The sequence below is a fragment of the Vicugna pacos genome, chromosome 11 (assembly GCF_048564905.1).
Source record: "Vicugna pacos chromosome 11, VicPac4, whole genome shotgun sequence".
Taxonomy (NCBI): domain Eukaryota; kingdom Metazoa; phylum Chordata; class Mammalia; order Artiodactyla; family Camelidae; genus Vicugna; species Vicugna pacos.
In genome coordinates this window covers 19,226,038-19,251,161 of record NC_132997.1, presented here as the reverse complement: position 1 = coordinate 19,251,161, position 25,124 = coordinate 19,226,038, and positions in this window count along the sequence as shown.

The following is a 25,124-nucleotide window of genomic DNA, read 5'->3' as shown; positions in this document are numbered from 1 at the left end:
GTTTTAAACTGGAATACACATGATTAATATGTTCACAGCTTTATAAAACAACAAAATGGTACAATCTCATTAAAATCATGCTGAGAGCAATGGTGAGGTAGCCGGATATGCTGTCCTGTTGAAAATAAGAGCCTTCATTACAGATTGTAAACTGAATTCTCACCTCTCCTTTCCATGATCAGCCTACAGGATCCTGGCAGACTCTCTCGACCCTGCCACGGAAGGTCACAAAACACTTGCTGAGACACCTGGGGCCATCCAAGGCACAGCCACACAGTTCCGTGTGCTGGACGTAAGTAACGCAGGAAGGAACAGTGAGAGATGCAGGCCATTATACAGGTGCACAGAAGTCATGTGCAGCTAATTTCTACTCATCTCATAAACATGGAAGTTCAGGGTAGGACTATGTGATATGAGAAGATGTCTTCTAACATGAAAAATGGAGGAAAATACTACATTGAAGGGAGGTAACAAAGGAACAGAAAACAATGAAAAGATCATAGGAAAACATGAAATAAATGATCTGTTAATATATCTCAAGCAAATAGAGCAGACATTTTATACAGGGACATTGATATCTACATACAAAACTGTATATGACATGTATATATGTATATATTTATGTACAGATATATATATACACATAATATGTATATGAATATGTGTATAAGTATATACACATAATATGTATATGAATAAGGTTTGCCCAACCACCCAGAAGTTTCCACCAGCAGGCTTGTTACACTCAGTTGAGCTCTCCATCCCTGCCTTGAAATAAATGTCTTGGCCTATTGGGAGAATTTGAACACAGCAACCTGGATGTATGCTCCCTAAAAGGATTCCCCAAATGCACTCTCAGTACATATATCATTTTCAGTTACCAAATCAACATAACCACAAATGCTTCTAATGTCAACTTTACTTTTCAAGACAGTTTAGAAAATCTCTCACTGCTTCTGTTTCCATCGGATCCCACTGGATACGAGTTCAGAATTCACAAGCAGAGTATTCATCACACAGCCCTGTGAATATTGGCCCTTTCTTGGTTAGTTAGGAGTGAGTGAACTTTTCTGTATCTCAGTTTCCACCAGAGTGTTATGAGGCCACAACAGATACTGCCTTGTTTTGTCCTCATGAGGGTGGAATGGGATAATGCAAATAATGAGCATGTTTTTAATCTGTTCTCACTGCAAGGCTAGGCAGTTTCTGGCTAAGTGCTAGGCAGATGTGGTAGACTCCTGTGGCTTGCAAGGGCTCTGACATTCTGGCTAAAGAGCACTGAACCCCAGCTCTGAAGTGGGAGGTGATGGTGTCAATGGTTCATAGGATGACAGTGCCTGAATCCATGGTCCTGAAGCACAAGGGTAGTTAGGATCTCTTAGGATCTGAAGTTCACTTGTTAGAGAGGGGAACAGGGTACCTGGAGGCAGATCCCAGAGTTCAAAACCCAATCACAGACTGAGCCTCCAGCTCAAAAACAGGTTGGCATCATTTTACAAGAGCCAAAGACAAGAGAAGCACCCTGTGTACCATGGATCTTGTGTGATGGTTCCAGCCATGTTCCTCATTTCTCTTCAGAGCCCTGTGACTATGTGAGGTGTCCCATCCCTTGTGGTGAAAAGGGACCAGTAGGGGATCGTGCACAACTCAAGCCCCAACATGCGTACAGACTGAAGAAGACCACCATTGTGGTCATTACTTTATTTTTGATCCTGGGAAACCTAAGTTAACCTGTGAACACAAACAGCCCCATGGAGTTTATCCAGTGAAGTCAACCCATTGCTTGGACTCCATCTCTGCTAAAGTAACCTCACTCCCCAATGACCCTTCACATTTATAGCTGCCTCTCTGGTTACGCTGTAGCCCCAAGACCCTTGCATCCCCATTAGCACATCTTATTTCTATTCTGGTGTCATGGAACCTTGTCAAAAGTCTCATTCCAAACTCTCAGATTTCAATTTCCCTTCCAAATACACCCCTCTGAATTCATCCACATTTCACTGGAAGACACTGGTTCTGATCCTGATGCTCAAATAAGAATTCTGTCTTCATCCCCACTCCTCTCTTCCTTCAAACACACAACCATCATCCGTCACATGTTCTCTGCCTGCAGGGCCCCTGGTTAATTGGATTCCATCTCTCCATCTCTACTTCTTTTGCTTCCACTGGGTCCAGACTTCTCTGTCACGTTCTCACACCCGGTTTATCCTTTTTCCAGAGTGGCAGCCAAAGCCCAATTTACTTGAAATCAAGCTATTTATTGTGGTGACAGTTCCCTCCATCTTCTGATGCCTGGTCACATTTACCCCATTTCTGCCATTCCCTCACTGCATTCTGGCCAGCCTACATTTTGACAGCTCTTCACACCCAGCATGATCAGCACTGTATCTCCTGTTTGTGCCTTCATCGCACAGGGCTTCTCTCCTGGTGTCCTCCATGCTGAGGTGTCCCCTCCTCGGAGAGGCCTTCCAGCCCCACTTCTGCCAAGACCACCAGACCCCACTCCACCGCTGCCTCTTTCCCTGTTTCTATTTCTTACACAACTTATGCCATCCTGACCGTCAGTATCTTCTCTTTAATTTTCCTCTGTAGAATCTTTCTTTCCTCCCTTCAGTGTCAGCACCACAAAGAAATGGACTTAGTTTTTAGTTTTAATTAATCTTCCCGAGCCCAAGCATCATACATTTATGAATTTGAGTAAATGTCACATATCTTGTGATGCTACCTGTGTCATTTATTCATATGACTCTTTCCAGTTACAAAAGTACTGTGTCTCCTTCACTTCTGACATGGTAAAAACCAGTTTGTGCTCATTGCCTTATAAGAATGCATGATGTGTAAACAAAGATGGTAATTGTGGGCCTCAGACTAAATTTTGTATGAAAAAAACTTCCCCATCCTAGTTTTCCCCCAATATTTGAGTGCAGGATGGTGAATGAGAGATTAGTGGCAGTGATGTGATGATTTTTCCAAATTGTCCAATTATATTTCTTCTTGATCAGAAACTTATGCTGCAGGTTTCTTGCAGGGAGACAAAGGAAACAATCTCATATAATTATCAAATTTATTTTTAATATGGATATTGTTATAGCAGAATATAAATTTTAAATAATAAATGTTTCTTCTAAGAGTACAATTTAACTTCATCTTAAAGAATAATTATATTTTTTTAAATTACACATACTAAGGTGAAAAAAAGCCTCCTTGACTTAAACTTATGACTTCAGAATATAAGTCTAGAAATAAATGCTATGGCCATCTAAAACTTTATATTGACAATTTGCATACAATTTCAAATTATAATGTAACATTTGTGCAAAGAATAACTCTATGTATACCTCACTTACATGGCTGATATAAGACAGTTACCCAAACTGTCTTGAGAAATGAGGCTTAATGTAGATTCCAACTAAGTAGAAGATCACTCTCAGTTACAACATTTCTTTCAGAACGAATAAGAGAGAATCCATACATTTGCTGAATATAGAGAAAGCATCATGCTTCATGCTGTGTTCTGGGAATTCGAGTATATTTTAGGTGAGAGATGTTGACCATGAAGGAGTTCACTGCTATGCTCACTTTTAAAGTTGGAGGGACTCTGGTCCAAAGGAGGGGATTCTCCTCCATCCACTGGCCTCCTTGCAGCACAGGTGGAGATCTGACTAAGTGAGTGCATGCATCCCGGCAGGTTTGGAGGCCTGGGTGGAGGGCAGGGCACAGCACAGGTTTAACACGAGGGCCCACTCCTGGAAAGGGACCATCAGGGCTTGATGCTCGATCCCCTGGCTGGTTTGTAACAGCCCCTTGTGATGTGCTGATTCTCGTGACCTCTTCCAGGAACGTGCGCACTTTCAGCATCTCCGCCACCTCTGCTTGAATAGACTGCAGGGATCTCTCTTTCCTCAGTTCTTCAATTACAAAACTGATTTCCTTCCTCGAACTCAGGTTGGCCGTCATCAAGTGTCTGTAAGCCTTAGCGAGGCTGGGTACGTTTACTGGCTCCTTCTCTAGCCCAGCATTCTTTAAAGTCGTCTCCATGCAGGCACACTCCTGTTTAGCCACATACAGCTGGTCGATGAGGTGGCACTTCTCTTCGATCTGGGCAGCCAGTGTTTCAGCCCGCTGCTTTTCATAGCTTTGATAAGATGACACTTAACAGACTGAATAAGTTTACAGGTAAATAAGACACCCACCAAAGAGGTGAGGAAAGGGAGACTCAACACTGCCTCCCACTGGAGGCTCTGGAACATGAGCTGAGAACACAGGCCAAAGGGCAGCAGCACCACCAGTACCGCGCTCAGCTCCCTCAGGATCAGCCCAAAGCCAAGCTCCATGGAGGATAGCAGTCCCTCCATGGCACTGACACACCCAGGACTCTGCCCCTTACTGTGGATCCAACAGCCACAAGCCCACAGGGACAGCCCAAAATTCCACCTGGAACCCAGCCAGCAACTGACATCGCAGATTGGTCAGTTACCCAGTGTGTTGGGGAGGGGCTGTGCCAGAGGGGAGGGTTGTAACCAAAGTGTCCTTCTCTCCATTACTGTCCAATGGTAATTTTTCTTGCCTCTTTCTTTTTGTGTTTATATCTATATACATTAAAAAATAGAGTAAAATGTGTCAATGTTAAGTCACTGATTTCACAAATCTTTTGTTTTCCTAACCCTCAACAGAATATACACCCTCTGTCACATTTCAATTGAAGTACACACACTCTTGCGACATGCATCCGTCAGTTTGATGGTTGCTGAACTTGACAAAAATGAAAAAATCACAATGTATACTTCATTGTCTGTATCATTTGCTCTAAGTAATGTTTTTAGAACTACATGTTTGTTTGTATTTGAATATGCCTTTCATTCTTTTTGTAGGGCTGAATAATGTGATCTTGTAAGATTGTATCACAAAATATTTATCCATTCTCTTAATAATAGACATTTGGTTTAGTTCAAGCATGGGTCATTATGAATAAATATTTTTGTGTATATATGCAAGCATCTTTTTTCTAAATATCTGTTTTTATTTACCCTGTGAGACGAGTACCTGGGAGCAGCTCTGCTGGGTAGATATGTGCTAAGTGCTCCTTCATTTTGAAGGAGATTTCTTGGGGTATATTTTACATGCCATAAACTCACTCATTTCAGCACAAAATTTTTTGGCTTTTGTGTGTGTAACTGTGCAGAGTTGTGTCTCCCTCACAATCCCATTTTAGAACAATCTTATCACAGGAAAAACTTTTCTCATTTCATACTTTTCTTTATCGGCTTCATTTGACACAGTCTCCCTCCCTCTTTGAAATGCTTCCATGATATAGATTCCAGTCCAATACATTCTAACATTTTTATAATTTTTTTGTTGTTGTTTTCTGGGTTTTTTATTTTAAGAACTCACTGGCCTTTCCTTCTGTGACTTCACTGATGGTTTCTACTTTTCTTCCAAACCCTTTAGTGTTAGTTTGACTCAGAAATTAGGTCTTGATCCACTTTTCTTTCCCAGCCACTCACCTCCTTGCTTGCCTCATCCAGACTTGTGGCATACATGACATCTAGACTGTCATGATTTGAAATTCACTTTTTTGTTCCAAACCTTCCCATACATTCTAGATTTATGCCCACCCAGCTGTCTCCATACCATCTGCAGGTGGACATCTAACAAGCCAAAAACATTAACCATCTCCCCTGAACCTGCTCTCCCTCATTCTCCCCATTTTGTGAATGTAACTCCATCCTGACAGGAGGTCAAACCCCAGTTTTGTGGTCTGTCTTGACTTCTCCCCTCTCTCCACCTCATCTCCTCCCCATCAGCAAAGCCTTCATCTTTAACTTCTGACTATGTCCCTCATTGGCCTCCCTCTATTCTACCTGAGCAGAGCTGCCACCACCTCTTGACAGGATGGCAGTGGCTGCCACTAACCATGCTCCTTTCCGGGCCCTCACTCCTATAGGCTGTTCTTCACCCAGAATCAGAGAATCCAGTCAGGTCACTGCTCAGTTCACTCTGCCCACAGCTTTCCATTCCTCACAGATGAAGCCAACATGCACACAGCACCCATGAGTCCTACATCACCTGTCAGGTGGTTCCCTCTCTGATCTAACTGAGCAGTCTGGCTGGGCCGCACTCTGCTGCATCCTCACAGGCCTCCTTGCAGCTCCTTGATTGTGACGGGGTGCTCCTGCCCCAGGGCCTGGCATTAGCTCTTCCCTCTGCCTTGAATCCTCCCTGGACACACACGTGGTGGTCTCCCTCCTTCCTTCAGGTCTCAGTTCAAATGCCTGCTTGTCAGTTAGATCTCCCCAGATCCCTTGTAGTGATCATGCAGTGGGAACAGTGATGACAGCCCTGTACATCACCATCTGTCCCACCTGCCTGCCTCACTTCCCTTCAAGGTTTTCTTACCATTTCCATGTACAGTACACGCTTGTGAATTGTCTAATTATTAACTGAATTGAAAGTTTCACGGAGGCAGGTTTTTTTAAATGCTTTGTTACTGCTTTATCATGAATGTCATATTCATTACACAATAAATACAGTATGAATGCAAATGAAAGGATGTCTGAATTGCATGGGAATCAAATATGTATTTCATTTTACTTTAATGAATTTCTCACATTTTTCAAATCTGCGTGTGGACACATATGCCAGCAGAGTTCAGGCGCTCTACAGTCCACTGATGTAAAGTTAATTTCTTCAAGATCTTCTTGGGAAGTAACTGTAGGGTGTGGAAAATTTAATGAAAATATTTGAGGAAAATATAAATGAAATGAATAAATAATTAATAAAGGCTAAAGACAATTTTTTAAATAACAATATAGTTAATAAGTCACTAGCTAACTATTTATATTTAAGTATTTAAACTTAATAATGTAAAATAATGTTTGCTGCAGCACAGGAGGCACTAACTATGGGTAAGGAGTTGGAACTAAATTCTCAACAAAGCAGAAACAGACTCACAGACACAGAGAACAAACTGATGGTATCCAGGGGGCAAAGGAGGTGGTGAGGGGCAAATTGGGAATTTGAAAATTGCACCTCTTGAGGAGCGATGGGAATGTCAGCTCTCCTGACCATGGTGGTGGTTCATGGGTGTGTACATCTATCACAGTTCATCCAATTGTATATGTGAAATATGTGTGATTTACTGCACAGGACTTGTGCCACAATAAAGCTGTTTAAAATACAGAAATAAACTTGAAAAAAAAGAGCTGCAGCTGACGGCGCTGCGGGAGCTGAGGTCTGGTGCTGAGACGGCGCAAGTGGTCCCAGCAGCCCAGGCCTGACGAGAGCGGTGATGTGCGCTTGCTCTGTCCCTGGACATGGAGCTGCCACATGTGCTTGTCCTACTTGCTGAGCTGGATCAAGAGCTCTGACCTGCGCCTGCCTTTGCACTGGAGCTGCGTTTGGTGCAGGTGGTTGTTCTAGCTCTTGACATTAAACAAGAGATCTTCCTGGAACTTGCGTTGGCTCTGAATCTGAAGCTGGTGTAGGGGGTTGTTCCATGTCTTGAGTTTGCTTGGAAGCTGTGGCGTGAGCCCACTCTGGGTCTGGAGGAGCTGATGCTGGTGCCTGTTCTGGCCACTGGGAATGAACAGGAACTGTGGCTGCAGCCTGCTGTGGGTCTGCAGCTGTCAGGGGCACTAGAGTTGTAGCTTGTGGTAGCTCCTGAGGTGGTTCCACATCTTGCTCTGGAACTGGTGCTGCAGCTCCAGGACAAGAAACTATCATCAACGTGAGTGCCTTTGCCTGTGCCTGCCAAGTACATTCATTCCGGTCAATGAAGTGTGAGGCCAAGATCCCACCCCTAGGAAGTCTTCCAAGACTGCAGTCCATGGGAACAGTGATCTGAGCCTGCTCACTGCTCCTGACCCCACCCCAGCCTCTGGAGGCTCGAGAACAGCCCTGTACCCCCGACACATGCCCACAGCACCCACCCTGTCTACCTCACCCTCAGTTTCTGCCCCAGGAAGTTCAATTGGCTCCATCAGTGCCAGGAGAGGGTGGACACGGTGCTCCAGGTCCAAGTCAGAAATACTGAGGCCTGTAGGACATGTAGGCCAATTGGCATGTACTTGTGGGCAAATCAGGGAGCTGGTGAAAATCCACAGTGAACTGGGATGGCCAGGTGTCAGGATGGACGAGACAGTATTGCGGTAGGCATGTTGGCAGCAGAGTCAGAGGCCTGAATTTTTTTCCTTACTAACCTTCTAGGACCTGTGGGGCACCAGGGCTCAGGTGCTTCCTGCTCCTGATCATCCAGAAGCCACACCTACCTCGTCCACCTCTCACCTGGCAGTCCTGGCAGAGGCAAGCCTGGTCACAACGGAGATGATGGCAAAAAGCCTCCATTGAAGGGAGCCTTTGATCAGTGGAGTGAGGGCCTCTCCCCTTCCTCAGGGAAGCCTGGCACACTGCTGTCTGTCTCCCTGCTCTCCTTCCCACTGGAGTGTCACCTCTGGTGTCTGCTCTGTTCCTGGCTCTCACTGGGACCCTGGAGGTGCTCCATGAAGATCTGATGGGTGAGGGAACAAATGGACTCTTTCTCCTGCCCAGGCTTCCATGTCCTACCTGAGCACGTGAACTTTAAGTCCTGTGTCTGCATGTTGCTGAGCCCACTAGGTTCCCCATGAGGGGCTTCTCTTCCTCCCAATGACACTCATCTCCCACAGGGAGGGCTCAGCCCGCGCCTGAGCGACCACTGAGCCCTTGCTGTGGAAGTTCCACCAGATTAGTGAGCAAGATGCTCTCCACTTCCCGTTATAGCTCCCAGGATGTGGAGGCAGGCTGCGATGGGAAAGGATGGGTATGGTCCTCCAGCCCATCTCTGCTTTCCCAATGTAACCACAGCCCCAGTTACAGCTTTGACTCCCTTCCTCAGACCTTTGCCCTCTTACAAGATCCATGATGTGTGGGATCCAAGATGCTGCCAGCATGTCTGATCCACAGTCCTCACACTCCTCTCCCAGTTCTGTGGAGAAGGGAGCCTCTCCTGTTGGATCCAAAGCTCACTAACATGTCAGCTGGTCCAGGGCTCTGCTTCCCTCAGCAGAATGCATCAGGGTACACCCACATCTGGAGGAGGCGGCCAGCTGGGGGCACACGGACTGCACTGTGGGCGCTACCTGCTGGTAATGTGTCCTGGGACTGTCTGACTCCTGACTAGGATGAAGCAGGGTTGTCTGCTCTGTGCACGTGATTATGGTTTGTGTCTGGAAAAGGGCTTGTGCCTGGTAGCTTCCTATACATTTGATGAATGAACGAGGCCCGGCCGTTCCCATCAGAGCTGTCTGAGTCGGCCTGAGGCCTCTCGACATGTTCTCAGGGATCCCTGACTGGCTTCATCCAGGACAGGAACATCCCAGATAAAATCTCAACTCTCCTCCTCAATAGGGAAAAACATTTCATTCCAACAGCCATGGAGACAGTGATGGATGAGGCCAAGCCCTGGGGAAGGAGAAAACACACTAGCACAACAGCTGCTCCAGCAGACCTACCGCAGGTCCAGGATTCCAGATGGTGCTTCCCACAGAGGACGTCACAGTCCCCACAGCAACCCTGTGAGGTTAACCCTCTATTCACCCCACTGTTCAGAGGAGCAGCCTGAGGCTCAGAGAAGTGTAGTGACCTTCTGAAGGCTCACAGCTGGCAGGTGGCCGAGTCCCCACCCTGCTGTGGTGGGGGCAGGGCCCTCAACTTTGGGACAGCAGGTGCAGGACTGGTTGGGTGATGGCAGATGCTCAGTAAGTGCAGGGAATGTGGGGACACAGGGGGGTCATTTCCCAGGAAACTGGGTGCCAGGTGCTCCACTAGCTTTTCCAGCCTGCGTGGCTGGATGGTCCACACCATCCAGGCTTCATTCCTCTTCACTGTTGATCCACTTTTGCCCTGGGGTGGCACAGAGTAGGGACATGCACTCAGGCAGAGCACCATGGGCCACCAGGAAGGAGGGTTAGGGGCTGGAGCTCAGGCTGAACCCCTGAGCCTCATGTCTTGTGACAGGAAGTGGGCCAATGAGAAAAAATTCCTAGTATTAAAGGTAGAATTTGAGGTGGAGAATGACTGAAAATGTTAGTCCTGAGGTCATTTTGTTAGCTGAGTACTGACAGCACCTCCCTGTATCAAGCGCATCATTTCAGTGAGTCCTGATGAAACATCGCATTGTGGAGATGAGAACCCAGAGGCTTGTCCTGGGGAGGAATCAGGTATCAGGACATGCAGGACGCTTAGGGCAGAGCTGCTGAAATGGCAGCAGAAGGAACCACATCACGGCCCCACATCAGGGAAGCGCTGGATGTGGTGGTAACCGGTCTCCCTTCTGGAATCTTGTGCAGCTCACTGAGGTCCCAGATATCACTGGGTCTTTTAACCCTCTGAAATTTCTTGGAGTATTGTTCAAGTAGCAATAAACTTTGATGTCTAAAAAACAAACAAAAAATACAAAATATATAAACAAACAAAAAACAGGATATGTTCCTCAAGTCAGCAAAATGCAGAGAAACAAACATAGTACAATGACCTCCATGTCCTCTTGGGTAAAAGCATCCCCACCAGTCACAATGATGGGTAAAAGTTGGAGAAGTGGAAGGATTGTCTGGCCAACATGGACACCCAGGTGTAAGTGTTAAAAGAAGAAAATACATAGAAAAATGCAAAAATGCTCTGGACTTAATGTGAGATGACATCATATGAAAGTCTCTTTTCTGATATATGTACAATCGTGTGGGCAGTGACTTTCCATCTGGCTAAGGAGGGGCTGGGCGGTGAGGGCAGGTTTGGGGAGGAGGTGGGGCTCCAGGGCACTTTCGGTGGAAGACTCTAGGAGGGAGCCCTGGGGAGCACAGGGCTGTCTGAGACCTGGGGCCCCCTTTGGTGGTATCAGGACCCTGGGTGTTGGGTCTCCTCAGCACCAGCACTCACCCTGAGCCAGTGCTGGACTCTGGGGGGCGGGGATGGGCACCTGTCCCTGTGCCAGGGAGATGGAGCAGGTGAGCAGGAGGCAACATGGACCAGGTTCTTTCCAGTCTCCAGTGTGGATCCCAGTAAACCCAGTGCCCAGCAGCCAGGCAGAAAGACTCATCCCTGTCTGGCTGTCTTTGTTGGTTCTCAGACCCACAAGATATGCCCATCCAGACACGAGCACACCACTGTCTGCACAAATCTCCACCAAGGAGGGAGAAAGATGATGGCCTGATGATGACAGGGCCTGGTTTCCCACTGGCACAGATAGGGAGCCCCTCAAGAATCCTCCTTCCCCCGCACCAGCCAGTCCTGCGGGGTGAACATGACAGGACCACCCGCTTATCAGCTGCCCACCTACCTGTTTCTACACTGAGGGGACCTTCCCGTCCTGTCGTTATTCCTGCCACATGAAGAGGAGGGGGAAGGGGACCCAGGGAATGTTCCCAGAAGTGCCCTAGGCCACCTTCTGTTACCTCAGGGGACCTCCAGGGAAATGACCAGAGGCGTCGTGGGTGAGGGTTGGGTGAACGTCTGCAACTCTGCAGCCTCTGGAAACCCTTTCACTCCAGGGTTCCCCAAAGCCAGAGCCCTGGGAATTTGTGATGCAGCAGGAGGAACCCTTTCACTGTGCAGTGTCTCTGGCCCTGTGAGCTGGGAATGAGGCTCTTGCTACAATGTGGGTGCCTGTTAACAAGGATTTCAAATTCCGTTAGGGTCCGTTGTGAAGAAGGGGTCTTCCCTTCTGGGGTCCCCTCACCTGAGGCCTCTCCTTGGGCGACATCATCCTAACAGTGCTCTCCACGCAGCACCACATCCGTGCAGTCACAGTGAACACCCCTCCCCACAGCCCCCGGGAAGGTCTGGGTGCCCCCAGGGCCCCGGCTTGAGACAGACCTGGGTTCAGACTCAGCTCCCCATTCTTACCTGCTCTTCATCCTGGAGAAGCCGCCGTGCCTCCCAGGGCCTGTCTCCTCACCCGCACAATGCGGACCGTTCCAGCGATACTTCCCAGGGATGTCTTCTCATGTATGTGGGACAAGACCTATAAACCTGGAGGAGTTGTGTCACATGCAGGTAGGAGCCTCCAACCTCTTTTCTTCCTCTTGTCACCTCGCCTGTGTCTCCCCCTTTTTTGCCTCAAGGCCACAGTCCTTACATCTAATGTCATCTAGTGTGTACATGTGTGTGTGTGTGCACATGCCAGTGCTCGTGTTCTGGGTGCCTGAAAGAAAATGGCCCCACATGGGGAGGAAAGGGCAAGTGCTTTCAAGATGTTAAGCATTCTACTTTCCAAGCAAACCCTATAGAAGCGGGTGGAGCCCTGGCTTAAGAAGTCAGAACAATCCATTACTTCGGGGCTCTGCCTGTTGTGAGCCCTGGGCCAGTGCCTGCCTCTCTATGGGCTTTAATTTCCCAGTTATCCAACAAGGATGAGATTCAGAGCTGCAGGACTGCGAGCTCAGCAGTAGGGTGGCCCCAGGGCCCTTGCCCCTGGGCGGGGTGTGGGTGGGAACACACTGAGGAGGTTCCCCTCACCTGGGTTCCTCCTCAGAAGAGAGCTGGCCAAATGCCCATCTGGGCTGCTGGAGGCTCATCATCCCCCCAAGGCCATCTGCACATCTGTGCACAGTTACACCAGGGCCCCTGCGACAGCCTGGTTGCAGCCAGGGCCCAGCTTGAGGACACAGAATTGGGTTCATACCTGCTCCGCCTTCTTACCAGCTGTGATTCTGAACAAGGCCTCTCTCAGGGTCTTCCCTTCTCCCCTCAGTGACTCCCCTCAGTTCCCACCTCTGAGCACGCACATCCCTGTGCAATCCCTTCCCCTCAGGTGTCGACTGGGCTTACCACTCCATAGACGACGGCAGAGTGAGCCAATGCTACTGCCAAGACTGGGGCTCCAAACAAGTGAATAAGCACTTTTCTGGGTGGTTCTTGTGGGCTGGAGCTGGGCACAAAGAGGGCACCACAATAGCACCGACAATCCACGTTCCTTGGAGCAGCTCCATCAGCCACTGAATTTCCGTCAAACCTGAAACCTATCCCTCCGGTAGAAGCTCCAGAATGGGAGGCCTCCTTCACAGAAAAATGGGAGTGTGACTCAGCGCACTGTTGTGCCATGCCCTAGGGGAGGTAGCCTGGCAGTGACCAGGCTCTGATGCCATAGGTCCTGTGGGGCTCAGGAAAGCAGCCCTGCCCTGCTCCAGGGCTAGGTTACCAAGCAGTGTCACCGCTGACTGTCACAGAAACAAGAGCACCAGCCATAAAAACCAGGACATTCGGCACATGTAATGCACCCCTCGGGGAGACACCGCTGCTCTGGAGCATGGGAGGGGGATGACGCTCCTGCCCTCTGTAGTATGCCCAGCCCCCAGCTGTGCATTCAGTTAGAAGCCGGCCCCTCAGGCCACAGTCATGATGAGCAGCTAACAGGCCCCCTTCAGATAAAGCCCAGGCTCCTGGGTCTGTTGCATCTTCATGTAACACTTTTTTATATCCTTTCTCTGTTAGTTATAGTCCCATGTGACCAAAATTCTCATATCTAGTAAACAAAGGACTAAACACCAGTAATATTTTAGGTAAAAAGTCATAAAAAGTAGAATTATATTGATCAGTTCATTCAGTCCCATGTACTTAATTCTCATTCTGCTCAAGTCCGGTTTTTCCATTATCTCTGTGTACTTCGCCTGCTGACTGTGGGTGATGGGGCAGCGATAATTCCAAGACATCTGTAAGGTTTTTTCCCTTAAGGCCTGTAAAATTTCCCCAGTGAAGTGGGGGTCTCGGTCACTGAAGGCTGTGAAAACATATTTTCTAAAGGCTTCTTTGCCATTTGGAGGGCATCAGCCTTGCAGCAAAGGGACATTTTAACCCATCAAGTGAAACATGGAGTTTGCCAGGGACCTGGGAGGAGCCCAGCGGCCTTCGTGGGATTCCAGTAGCTCCTGTTGTGTGTGTAATTCACAGTTGTTGTTGACCCACCTTAATATCTCTGATTTAGGAGCAGACTGTTGTTCTGTTACAAGGACATCAGGATAGGTAATTCTTACAATGAGGGCTCAGTTTTTTTTTTTTTTTTTAAGAAGCAGTGTGGGTTTTACCTGCACAGGCCATTATCCTTACAGATTCTGCTACTGCTGCCTTTGCCTGAAAGATAGTGAGGGCCCTTCCCTGATGCTTGATCAGAGTCCCTTTAGCGTGAGCCTTAATTTTGATGACAAGTTACATTTTATGTCAGGATATATAAGATTTTCAGGAATTTCATACAATTTCTGGGGCTTGAAACATACCCATAGAGACACAACATGGAAATGCTTAATGTTACTCCTTATTTGATAATGCTTTCCATTTAATACATTAAATATGCCTAATTAGTTTAATATCTTTCTTTTTAGAAGGAGAGAGAACATGTCTCAAAGTGAGTGCTAAGTCAAAAGCATTTCATTTAGAATTTGATTTGGGGGAATTTTGTCAATAATATCAAAAATGTTTTAAAACATGTAGCCAAATAGGTCACTATGAAATAGTGCTTAGTTATTCACTGAAGCAAAATAACAAAAATTTTGAATGTAGAAGGTTAAAACGGCTTTGAGCAAAGCTCAGTTCTGCTACTGAGAGAGCTGGTTTTGCCTGCGCAATCAAAGCCTGACACATGGAACACAGAAAGTAAGTGATACTTTGACGAGATACAATCCGTTTGGTTTTTTCCACCCTAGGTGGATTGTTTAAAGGTAAAAGAAGTCCATCCTAATCTCTTATTGTCAAGAGCATAACAGAAAAACAATTCTCCTTTACAAAGAGAAATCCAAATTTATATTCTTGATATTAAACCTCAATTAACTTTATTCCAGTATTATCCAATTTTTCACTACACACAAAATTCCATTTTTTTAAAATTGAGATATAGTCAGTTTGCAATCTTCTGTCAATCTCTGGTGTACAGCACAATTTTTCAGTCTTGCATGAATATACATATATTCATTTTCATATTAAAGTTTCTTTCTTAAATTTCCTTTTTTCACAAATCTTTGACAACTTTCTGTGTCTATTTTAATTTGTTCTTTGCTTCTTTTCCCATTTAACAAAAACAACATTATCCCATTTGACTAGTAAACGCAGGTACAACAATAATTGTTCCTCTCAACTATATTTAATGCTAACCTTGAAGGCATATGTGAATTAATTAAACCAAGTTTAAAATTAGCTTTCAGTTTTTAGAGTTTATGCTAGACCATGTGAACATGAAAACTCTTTGGTTAGTTTTCTTTTTAAGTACAGGACAATTTTGCCCTAAAATCCTGATCTTTCCTAATACCTACAAGCATTCTGAGAGAACTACAGGAGGCCTCGGGACTGGTAAAGATTAGTAGGACTTGACTTGTTTCCAGACTTGTACTTCTAGTTTTGCAGATATTTGCAAGACAAAGACAGTTGTTGACATTAGCCTTTGAATATTGGCCTCCTGCTGATTTATCTCTAGGAGACTCTGGGGGTATCACTGAGGACATGGGTGGGTTTTCTCCCCATCTAGTGGGTTTAGTTCTAAAAGGGGCTTTGGGTGTCAATGGTGGAGAAGGAAGAGGAGGAGGAGGAAGAGGGTGTAGTGGAGGAGGACAAGGTCGGGGCAGTCAAATAAAGAAAAAGGGTTTAGAAAACAGGCAGGTAAAGGGATGGAGGAGAAGATGCAGAATTGGGAGGCAGGTAGAAGAGGGACAAGAAAGTTCAGTTGATTTTTCAAGTTTAGGGAGAGTGTAAGTCAACCCTTCATTTACTGCCTGGAGGGAGGCAGTTTTATTGGTGTTACATTTAGAGGCCTCTAGAGACCAATTAAAACATGCTTCTCATTATTTGTCTGAAGAAAAGTTATGCTGTTTTCATGAATTGGTAGAATTAATGTCAAAATGACCATAATATCCAAGTCAGTCTACAAATTCAATGCAATTCCCATCAGAATACCAATGGCATTTTTCATAGAACTGGAAAAAATAATTTTAAAATTTGTATGAAAACACAAAAGACACTGAGTATCCAAAACAATCCTGAGAAAGAAGACCAGAGCTGGAGGAATCACACTCCCTGGCTTCAGACTATACTACAAAGCTACAGTAAACAGAACAGTATGGTACTGGCAGAAAAAAGATACATACATCATTGGAACAGAATAGAGAACTCAGAAAGAAACCATACTTATGGTCAATTAATCTGTGACAAAGAGGGTAAGAATATACAGTGGGGAAAGGCAGTCTCTTTAATAAGTGGTGCAGGGAAAATTGTAGAGCCACATGGGAAGGAATGAAGTTAGAACATTCCCTAACACCATATACAAAAATAAACTCAAAATGGATTAAAGACCTGAATCTAAAACTGGAAACCATAAAACGCATAGAGGAAAGCTTAGTGGGAACACTCTGTGCATATTGTAGGAATATTTTTTGGATCTATTTCCTAAGGAAAAGGAAATAAAAACAAAAATAAACAAATGGGACCTAATTAAACTTAAGAGCTTTTGTATAGCAAAAGAAACCATCAACAAAATGAAAAGACGAGCTACTGAATGGTAGAAAATATTTGCAAATCATATGACTGATAAAAAGTTAATATCCAAAATACCAAAACAGCACATACAGCTCAAAAGCAAAAAGCCAAAAAAACCTGATTAAAAAGTGAGCAGAATACGTTTCCAAAGAAGACATAGAGATGGCCAACCTTTCTAATCATCAGAGAAATACAAATCAAAACCACTCACACCTGTCAGAATGGCTATCATCAAAAAGAGCACACGTAACAAATGTTGGGGGGATGTGCAGAGAAAGGAACACTTACACACAGTTTGTGGGAGTATAACTGATGAAGCCACTATGAAAACAGTATGAAGTTTCCCTGAAAAACTAGAAAGACAACTACCCTATAAGCCAGCAATTCCACTCCTGTGTTTCCTAAAGAAAATGAAAATACTAATTTGAAAAGATGCATGCACTCCACTGTTCATAGCAGCACTAGTTACAATACCCAAGATATGAAAGTAAACTAAATATCCATCAACAGATTAAAGGAAAATGAATCTCTCTCTCTCTCTCTCTCTCTCTCTCTATATATATATATATATATATATATATATATCTTCGTTGTGTACACACACACACACACACACAATGGAATATTACTCAGCCATAAAGAGATTGAAATTTTGCCACTTGCAACCACATGGATGGACTTGGAGGATATTATACTTAGTGAAAGAAGTCAGACAAAAAAAAGACAATACTATTTGATATCACTTGGATCTGGAATGTAGAAAATAAAACAAAGTAGCGACTATAACCAACTAGAAACAGACTCATCCGTATAAAGAACAAGCTAGTGGTTGTCAGTGGGGAGATGAACATGGGAGGGACAAGGTGGGATAGGGGATTAAGAGGCACAAACTACTAGGTATAAAATAAACAACCTACAAGAATACATTGTACAGCACTGGGAACACAGCCAAAGCATTATACTAGCTATGAATGGAATATAATCCATAACATTTTTGAATCACTATATTGCATACCTGAAACTAATGTAATATTATAAATCAACTGTATCTGAATAAAGAAAGACACCTACACTCCAGTTGCCCAGATGTTCTATAGAAGTCCATGTCCTATCCTTAAATCAGGCCACCAGAAAGGAAAAAGGACCTGTGGTGCTGGTAGAGTAAATAGAAGAGCTTGGATCATTTACAGATAGTCTTGAAAACTGATGTCCATGTCTTGAAACTCATTTCTAGACCCTCATAAAATCAAAGAATATTAGAAAGACAAGGGGTTTTTAGAAAGCGTGGTCCAGATTTTCTTTTTAGATCTAAACACAAAGAGGATTAAATATGTTCAGCTTAGTCTGGTGGCAGAATCAGGAATCCCATTCTGCTGGTAAGCAGGTCAGTGTTCCTTCCACCATTTGAAGAAACTCAAACACCTCATTTTATGATTTTGCCATGGCTGGGGGATCTCAGACACATAGAAGTTAAAATAATTAATAATAATCATTCATATCATTGTATTTGTATAATAAAACACAAACTCAAACAAAAATAATTAGGATTGGAGCTCACCAGATGTAAGGGTGTTTATTAAGTAAGGATTGGTTGGGGATTTGAAATGGTTACACAGTTGTGAAGGGGAGTGAACTCTGGAACTACAAGGTTGCAGCTAGCAGCTGCTGGCAGATACTGTTTGGAAAACCGCCAGTGGCATCCTTGAGTTTGATACAGCTCAGAGAAGATTCAGGTTTTCAGTGGTGCAAGGACATATCTGAGACCAAAACTCCAGTGGCCACCCTGATCCATTTTTGTCTGCCTGAACTGTGATTACTCCATTCTAATTTCAATTTGTCATCAGTAAACTCAATGAAGATTTGAAAAACACAGTAGACCTAAATGAGTTACTCATTGTTGCTTTAATTGTCCATCAAGAATCCGTTTCCCTATTCTTGCAGCACAGAGCTGGGCTCTGTGTCCAGCCCCGGCCCCCATCGCAGGCATTTGATTTCGTTGCCAGTAGGAGAGGAAAGAAGTGACATGTGCCATTCTAGATCTGACTGATAATATCCCCCCTCTCCACGCATTTCTTTCCCCTCTTTCCCTTATGCTGATGGGTGCAGATGTGGTGAGGTCCTAGGGATGGAGAAGGCACAAAGTGGAAGAACTCTGGGTTCCTGAAAGACCACACCAAGGAGTGCAGTCTTTCCTACCTGAACACCCACCCAGCACTGTTACGTGGGAAACCATAGAGTGATAGGCTACTGAAATTTGGGGGGTTATTTAGTAATTCACCAGAAACATATAATATACCCCCAATAGGTTTAAGTCACAAGATTAATTTAACTCATGATGAACCTAGTAGATTTAAAAGACTGAAGTCAGTTTGGCTCTAATAGCCGAGCTGGTCAGTACGAGGGCGGATCCTCTTATCCACTCAGCATCGGTGCCCTGAGCACTCAGGTGGTGCCAGTGCTGGAAGCCCCCACAAGGCCCTGCCCTCCCGGAGCTCACAGTTGGGAGAAGAAGATGGGCAGAAGCATGAGAACCCCTCAAACACGTGAATGAGAAGAGTGAATGCTAAGTGGAACCAAAGCAAGGTGCTGCCCTGAAGTGGGGTCCACTAGGTGAGGGGCTCTGGAGAGGCTGCACTGAGGTGACATCTGCATCTCCAGCAGCATGACAAGAAGGAGCCAGCTGGTCAACAGCCTGGGGATATGTAGCCTTGCAGAAGGCACAACAGTGCAGGACTGTGGAGGCAGAAGTGAGTTTGGCCAGAGAGAAGGTTGGAAAGGAGGCCAGTGTGGCTGGAAGGAGCTGGGGAGGAGAGCCAGGGGGGCACAGGGGAGGGCAGGGTCAGGGCCTGGTGCAGGAGGACAGCATCAGTGACTTATGTCTATTGTTATGTGACAATGCTTCCCCGAACATAGTGGCTTAACCACCAAACAGTTATTACTGCCAGTCCCTGTAGGCCAGAAGCCCCGCAGGCCCCAGATGGGAGCTTGTGCTGAGTCTCTCAGGAGGCTGGGGCTGGGTCCTGAACTGCGTCAAGATCTGCTCCACTCAGGCCTGGAGCCCGCGCAGTGGACATTTGTGGGACTCAGTTTGGGCTGAAGGCTTGAGTCCCTCTCTGTCTGTCGCTCTCCCTTGGTGCTGGGACACGTGGGCCTTTCTAACCACAACTCATGAGCCACAGTCTTGCTCCCCAGACTGAGGGGACTGAGAGAGACACACACCTACACAGGGAGCTCACATCAGAGTGAAGATGTGCTCAGACACTGGCTTTTTATAATCAAATCATGGAAGTAACTAATCTTGGCTCACTCTGCCAGCTTCTATGGAATTTTAAATCCAGTCTACATCAGAGGGGAAGAGATTGCACAAGGGTGTGTGTGCTCGGAGGTGGGAACTGAGAGGAGTCACTGAGGGGAGAAAGGAAGACCCTGAGAGAGGCCTTGCTCAGAATCACAGCTGGTAAGAAGGCGGAGCAGGTATGACCCCAAATCTGTGTCCTCAAGCTGGGCCCTGGCTGCATCCAGGCTGTCGCAGGTGCTCTGGTGTAACTGTGCACAGATGTGCAGATGGCCTTGGAGGGGACGATGAGCCTCCAGCAGCCCAGATGGGCATTTGGCCAGCTGTCTTCTTAGGAGGAGCCCAGGTCAGGGGAGCTTCCTCAGTGCGTTCCTACCGACACCCTGCCCAGGGGCGAGGGCCCTGGGGCCACCCTACTGCTGAGCTTGCACTCCTGCAGCTCTGAATCTCATCCCTTGTTGGATAACTGGGAAATTAAAGCCCATAGAGAGGCAGACACTGGCCCAGGGCTCACAGCAGGCGGAGCCCCGAGGTAATGGGATGTTCTGACCTCCTAAGCCAAGGCTCCATCCGCTTCTATAAGGTTTGCTGTGGAAATTAGAATGCGTAACATCTTGAAAGCACTTGCCCTTTCCTCCCCATGTGGGGCTATTTTCTTTCAGGCACCCAGAACACGAGAACTGGCATGTGCGTGCACGCACACACACACATACACATGCACACACTAGATCACATTAGATGTAAGGACTGTGGCCTTGGGGCAAAAAAGGGGCAGACACAGATGAGGTGACAAGAGGAAGAAAAGAGGTTGGAGGCTCCTAGCTACATGTGACACAACTCCTCCAGATTTATAGGTCTTGTCCCACATACATGAGAAGACATCCCTGGGACGTATCGCTGGAATGGTCCGCATTGTGCGGGTGAGGAGACAGGCCCTGGGAGGCATGGTGGCTTCTCCAGGATCAAGAGCAGGTAAGAATGGGGAGCTGAGTCTGAACCCAGGTCTGTCTCAAAGCCGGGGCCCTGGGGGCACCCAGGCTTTCCCAGGGGGCAGTGGAGAAGACTCTTTGGATTGATGTTGTCCAAGGAGAAGCCTCAGGTAAGGGGACCTCAGAAGGGAAGACACTCTCATGACAATGGGCCCTAACAGAACTTGGAACCCTTGTAAACAGGCACCCACATTCTAGCAACAGCCTCATTCCCAGCTTACAGGGCCAGAGACACAGCACTGTGAAAAGTGTCCTCCTGCTGTGTCACGAATTCTCAGGGCTTCATCTTCAGGAAACCCTGGAATGAAAGGCTTTTCAGAAGTTGCAGAGCTGCAGATATTGGCTCAACCCTCATCCCGATGCCTCTGGTCATTTACCAGGACGTCCCCTAAAGCAGCACAGGGTGGCCTAGGGCACTTCTGGAGCCCTCCCTGGGTGCCCTTTCCCCTCCCCTTCATGTCGCAGGAAGAGGGACAGGAGAGGAGGGTCCCTTCAGGGTAGGAATATGTTGGTGGGCAGCTGATATGCTGGTGGTCCCATCATGTTCACCCCCCAGGACAGGCTGGCGTGGGGAAGGAGGATTCTCGAGGGACCTCTTATCTATCCTAGTGGGAACCGTAGAACCTCAGGCTGTCATCTTTCTCCCTCTTTGTGTACGTTTGCACAGTCAGTGGTGTGCTTGTGTCTGGATGGGCATATCTTTTGGGTCTGAGAACCAGCAAAGCCAGCCAAGCAGGGTTCTGAGCTTTCTGCCTGGCTGCTGGGGCACTGGGTTTACTGGGATCCACACAGGAGACTGGACAGGACCTGGTCCATGTTGCTGCCTGCTCACCTGCTCCATCTCCCTGCTGGAAGGGCAGGTGCCCACCCCCCAGAGTCCAGCACTGGCTCAGGGTGAGTGCTGGTGCTGAGGGGGCCCCAGACCATGCTGTGCTCCCCAAGGCTCCCCCCTAGAGTCTTTCACCAAAAGGAATCTAGGGCCCCACCTCCTCTCCAAACCTGCCCTCACCGCCCAGCCCCTCCTTAGCCAGATGGAAAGTCACTGCCCACATGTTTGTACAAATGTCAGAAAAGAGACTTGCAAGATGCAGTCATCTCACATTAAATCAAAAGTATTTTTGCATTTTTCTATGGATTTTCTTCTTTTATCGCTTACCCCTTGTCCTTGTTGGAGAGACAATCCTTCCATTTCTTCTCCAAGTCTGATCCCTCCCTGTGACTGGCGGGAGTGCTTTTACCCAGAAGGACATGGAGCTCATGGAACTATGTTTTTTTCTCTGCATTTTGCTGATCCTGTTTTTCGTTTGTTTTTATATTTTGTGTTTGTTTGTTTGTTTTTTAGACATCAAGGTTTATTTCTACTTAAACAATACTCCAAGAACTTTCAAGGGTCAAAAGACCCAGTGATAACTGGGACCTCAGTGAGCTGCACAAGATTCCAGAAGGGAGAATGGTTACCACTACATCCAGCCCTTCCCTGATGTGGGGCCGTGATGTGATTCCTTCTGTTGCCATTTCAGCAGTGCTGCCCTGAGCATCCTACATGTCCTGATACCTGATTCCTCCCCAGGACAAGCCTCTGGGTTCTCATCTCCACAATGCGATGTTTCATCAGGACTCACTGAAATGATGCGCTTGATACAGGGAGGTGCTGTCAGTACTCAGCTAACAAAATGACCTCAGGACTAACATTTTCAGTCATTCTCCACCTCAAATTCCACCTTTAAACCTTAGGAATTTTTTCTCGTTGGCCCAATTCTGTCACAAGACATGAGGTTCGGGGGTTGAGCCTGAGCTCCAGCCCCTAACCGTCCTTCCTGGTGGCCAATGGTGCTGTCCCTGACTGCATGTCCCTCCTCTGCGCCATCCCAGGGCAAAAGTGGATCAACAGTGAAGAGGAATGAAGCCTGGATGGTGTGGACCATCCAGCCAGGCAGGCTGGAAAAGCTAGTGGAGCACCTGGTACCCAATTTCATGGTAAGTGATACCCTGTGTCCCCAGCCTTCCATGCACTTACCGAGCATCTATCATCTCCCATCAGTTTTGACACTTGCTGTTCCAAAGGTGAGGGCCCTGCCCCTCCACAGCAGGGTGGGGACTCGGGCACCTGCCAGCTGTCAGTCTTCAGAAGGTCACTACACTTCTATGAGCCTCAGGCTGCTCCTCTGAACAGTGGGGTGAACAGAGGGTTAACCTCATAGGGTTACTCTGGGGACTGTGACGTCCTCCGTGAAAGCGCAGTCTGGGTTCCTGGCCCTGCAGTAGGTCTGCTGGAGGAGCTCTTATGCTAATGTATTTTCTTCCCCAGGGCTTGGCCTCATCCATTGCTGTCTCCATGGTCTTGGATTTGAGCTGTTTTTTCCTATTGAAGAGGAGAGTTGAGATTCCAAGTAGGGTGCTCCTGTCCTGGGTGAAGCCATTCAGGGATCCCTGGGGACATTTGGAGAGGCCACAGGCTGACTCAGACAGCTGACATGGGGCTGGTTGGGCCTCATTCATTCATCAAATGTACAGCAAGCCCTGCTGGGTGCAGGCCCTTTTCCAAGCACAAACCATAACCCAGTGCACAGAGCAGACAACCCTGCCCTCAGGGCTTCACCCTAGTTGGGAATCACACAGTCCCAGGACACACTACCAGCAGGTAGTGCCCACGGTGCAGTCTGTGTTCCCCCAGCTGGCCGCCTCCTCCAGACATTGGTGCACCCTGATGCATTCTGCTGAGGGCAGCAGAGCCCTGGACCAGCTGCCATGTGAGTGAGCTTTGGATCAAGTGGAGGGGTTCCCTTCTCCAGAGAGCTGAAAGGAGTGTGGGGACTGTGGATGGGAGGTGCTGGCAGAATCTTGGATCCCACACATCATGGATCTTGAGAGAAGGCAAAGGTCTGAGGAAAGAAGTCAAAGCTGTAACTGGGGCTTTGGCTGCTCCAGAAAAGCAGAGAGGAGCTGGAGGACAGTGTTCATACCCATCCCTTTCCCATCCTGGCATGCCTCCCCATCCTGGGAGCTATAATGGGGGAGTGGAGAGAGTCCTTCTCACTGATCTGGTGGAACCTCTGCAGCAAGGGCTCAGTGGGCGCTCAGGGGTGGGCTGAACCCTCCCTGTGGAAGATGAGTGTCTGGGAGGAGAAGCCCCACATGGGGAACCTAGTGGGGTCAGCAACATGCAGACATGGGAGTAAATGTTGCAGGTGTTCAGGTAGGACCTGGAAGCCTGGGCAGGAGAAAGAGTCCATTTGTTCCCTGGTCCATCAGATCTTCATGGAGCACCTCCAGTGTGCCAGTGAGAGCTGTGAACAGAGCAGACACCAGAGGTGACACTCCAGTGGGAAGGAGACCAGGGAGAGAGACAGCAGTGTGCCAGGCTTCCCTGAAGAAGGGGAGAGGCCCTCACCCCATTGATCAAAGCCTCCCTTCAATGGAGGCTTTTTGACAGCCCCTCCTTGCTGACTAGGCTTGCCTCTGCCAGGACTGCCAGGTGACAGGTGGACAAGGGGTAGGACTGGCCCCTGGATGGGCAGGAGCAACAAGCACAGGTGCCCTGGCCCCCACAGGCCCTGGAAGGTTAGTGAGGAAAGAAAGGCATGGACTCTGACTCTGTTGCCCACCTGTCTGCCCCAGGGCCATCTCCTCCATCCTGGCCATACCAGTTCACTGTGGACTTTTACCAGCTCCCTAATTTCCCCATGAGAACATTGCCATTGTCCTACATGGCCCTTAGGTCTCAATATTCCCAACTTGGGCCTGGAACACCATGTCCACAGTCTTCTGGCACTGATAGAGCAACTCAAACTTGCTGAGGCAGAGAATGAGGGTGAGGAAATCAGGGTGAGGGCTGTGGGCATGTGTCCGGGATACAGGACTGTTCTCAAGCCTCCAGAGGCTGGGGTGGGTTCAGGAGCAGTGAGCAGGCCCAGATCACTGTTCCCATGGACTGCAGTCTTGGAAGACTTCCTCGGGGTGGGAACTTGGCCTAACACTTCATTGACTGGAATGAATGTACTTGGCAGGCACATGCAAAGGCACTCACGTCGATGATAGTTTCTTGTCCTGGAGCTGCAGCACCAGTTCCAGAGCAAGATGTGGAACCACCTCAGGAGCTACCACCAGCTACAACTCTAGTGCCCCTGACAGCTGCAGAACCACGGCAGGCTGCAGCCACAGTTCCCGTTCAGTCTCAGTGCCCAGAACAGGCACTAGCATCAGCTCCTCCAGACCCAGAGTGGGCTCATGCCACAGCTTCCATGCAAACCCAAGACATGGAACAACCACCTACACCAGCTTCAGATTCAGAGCCAACGCAAGTTCCAGGAAGATCTCTTGTTTAATGTCAAGAGCTAGAACAACCACCTGCA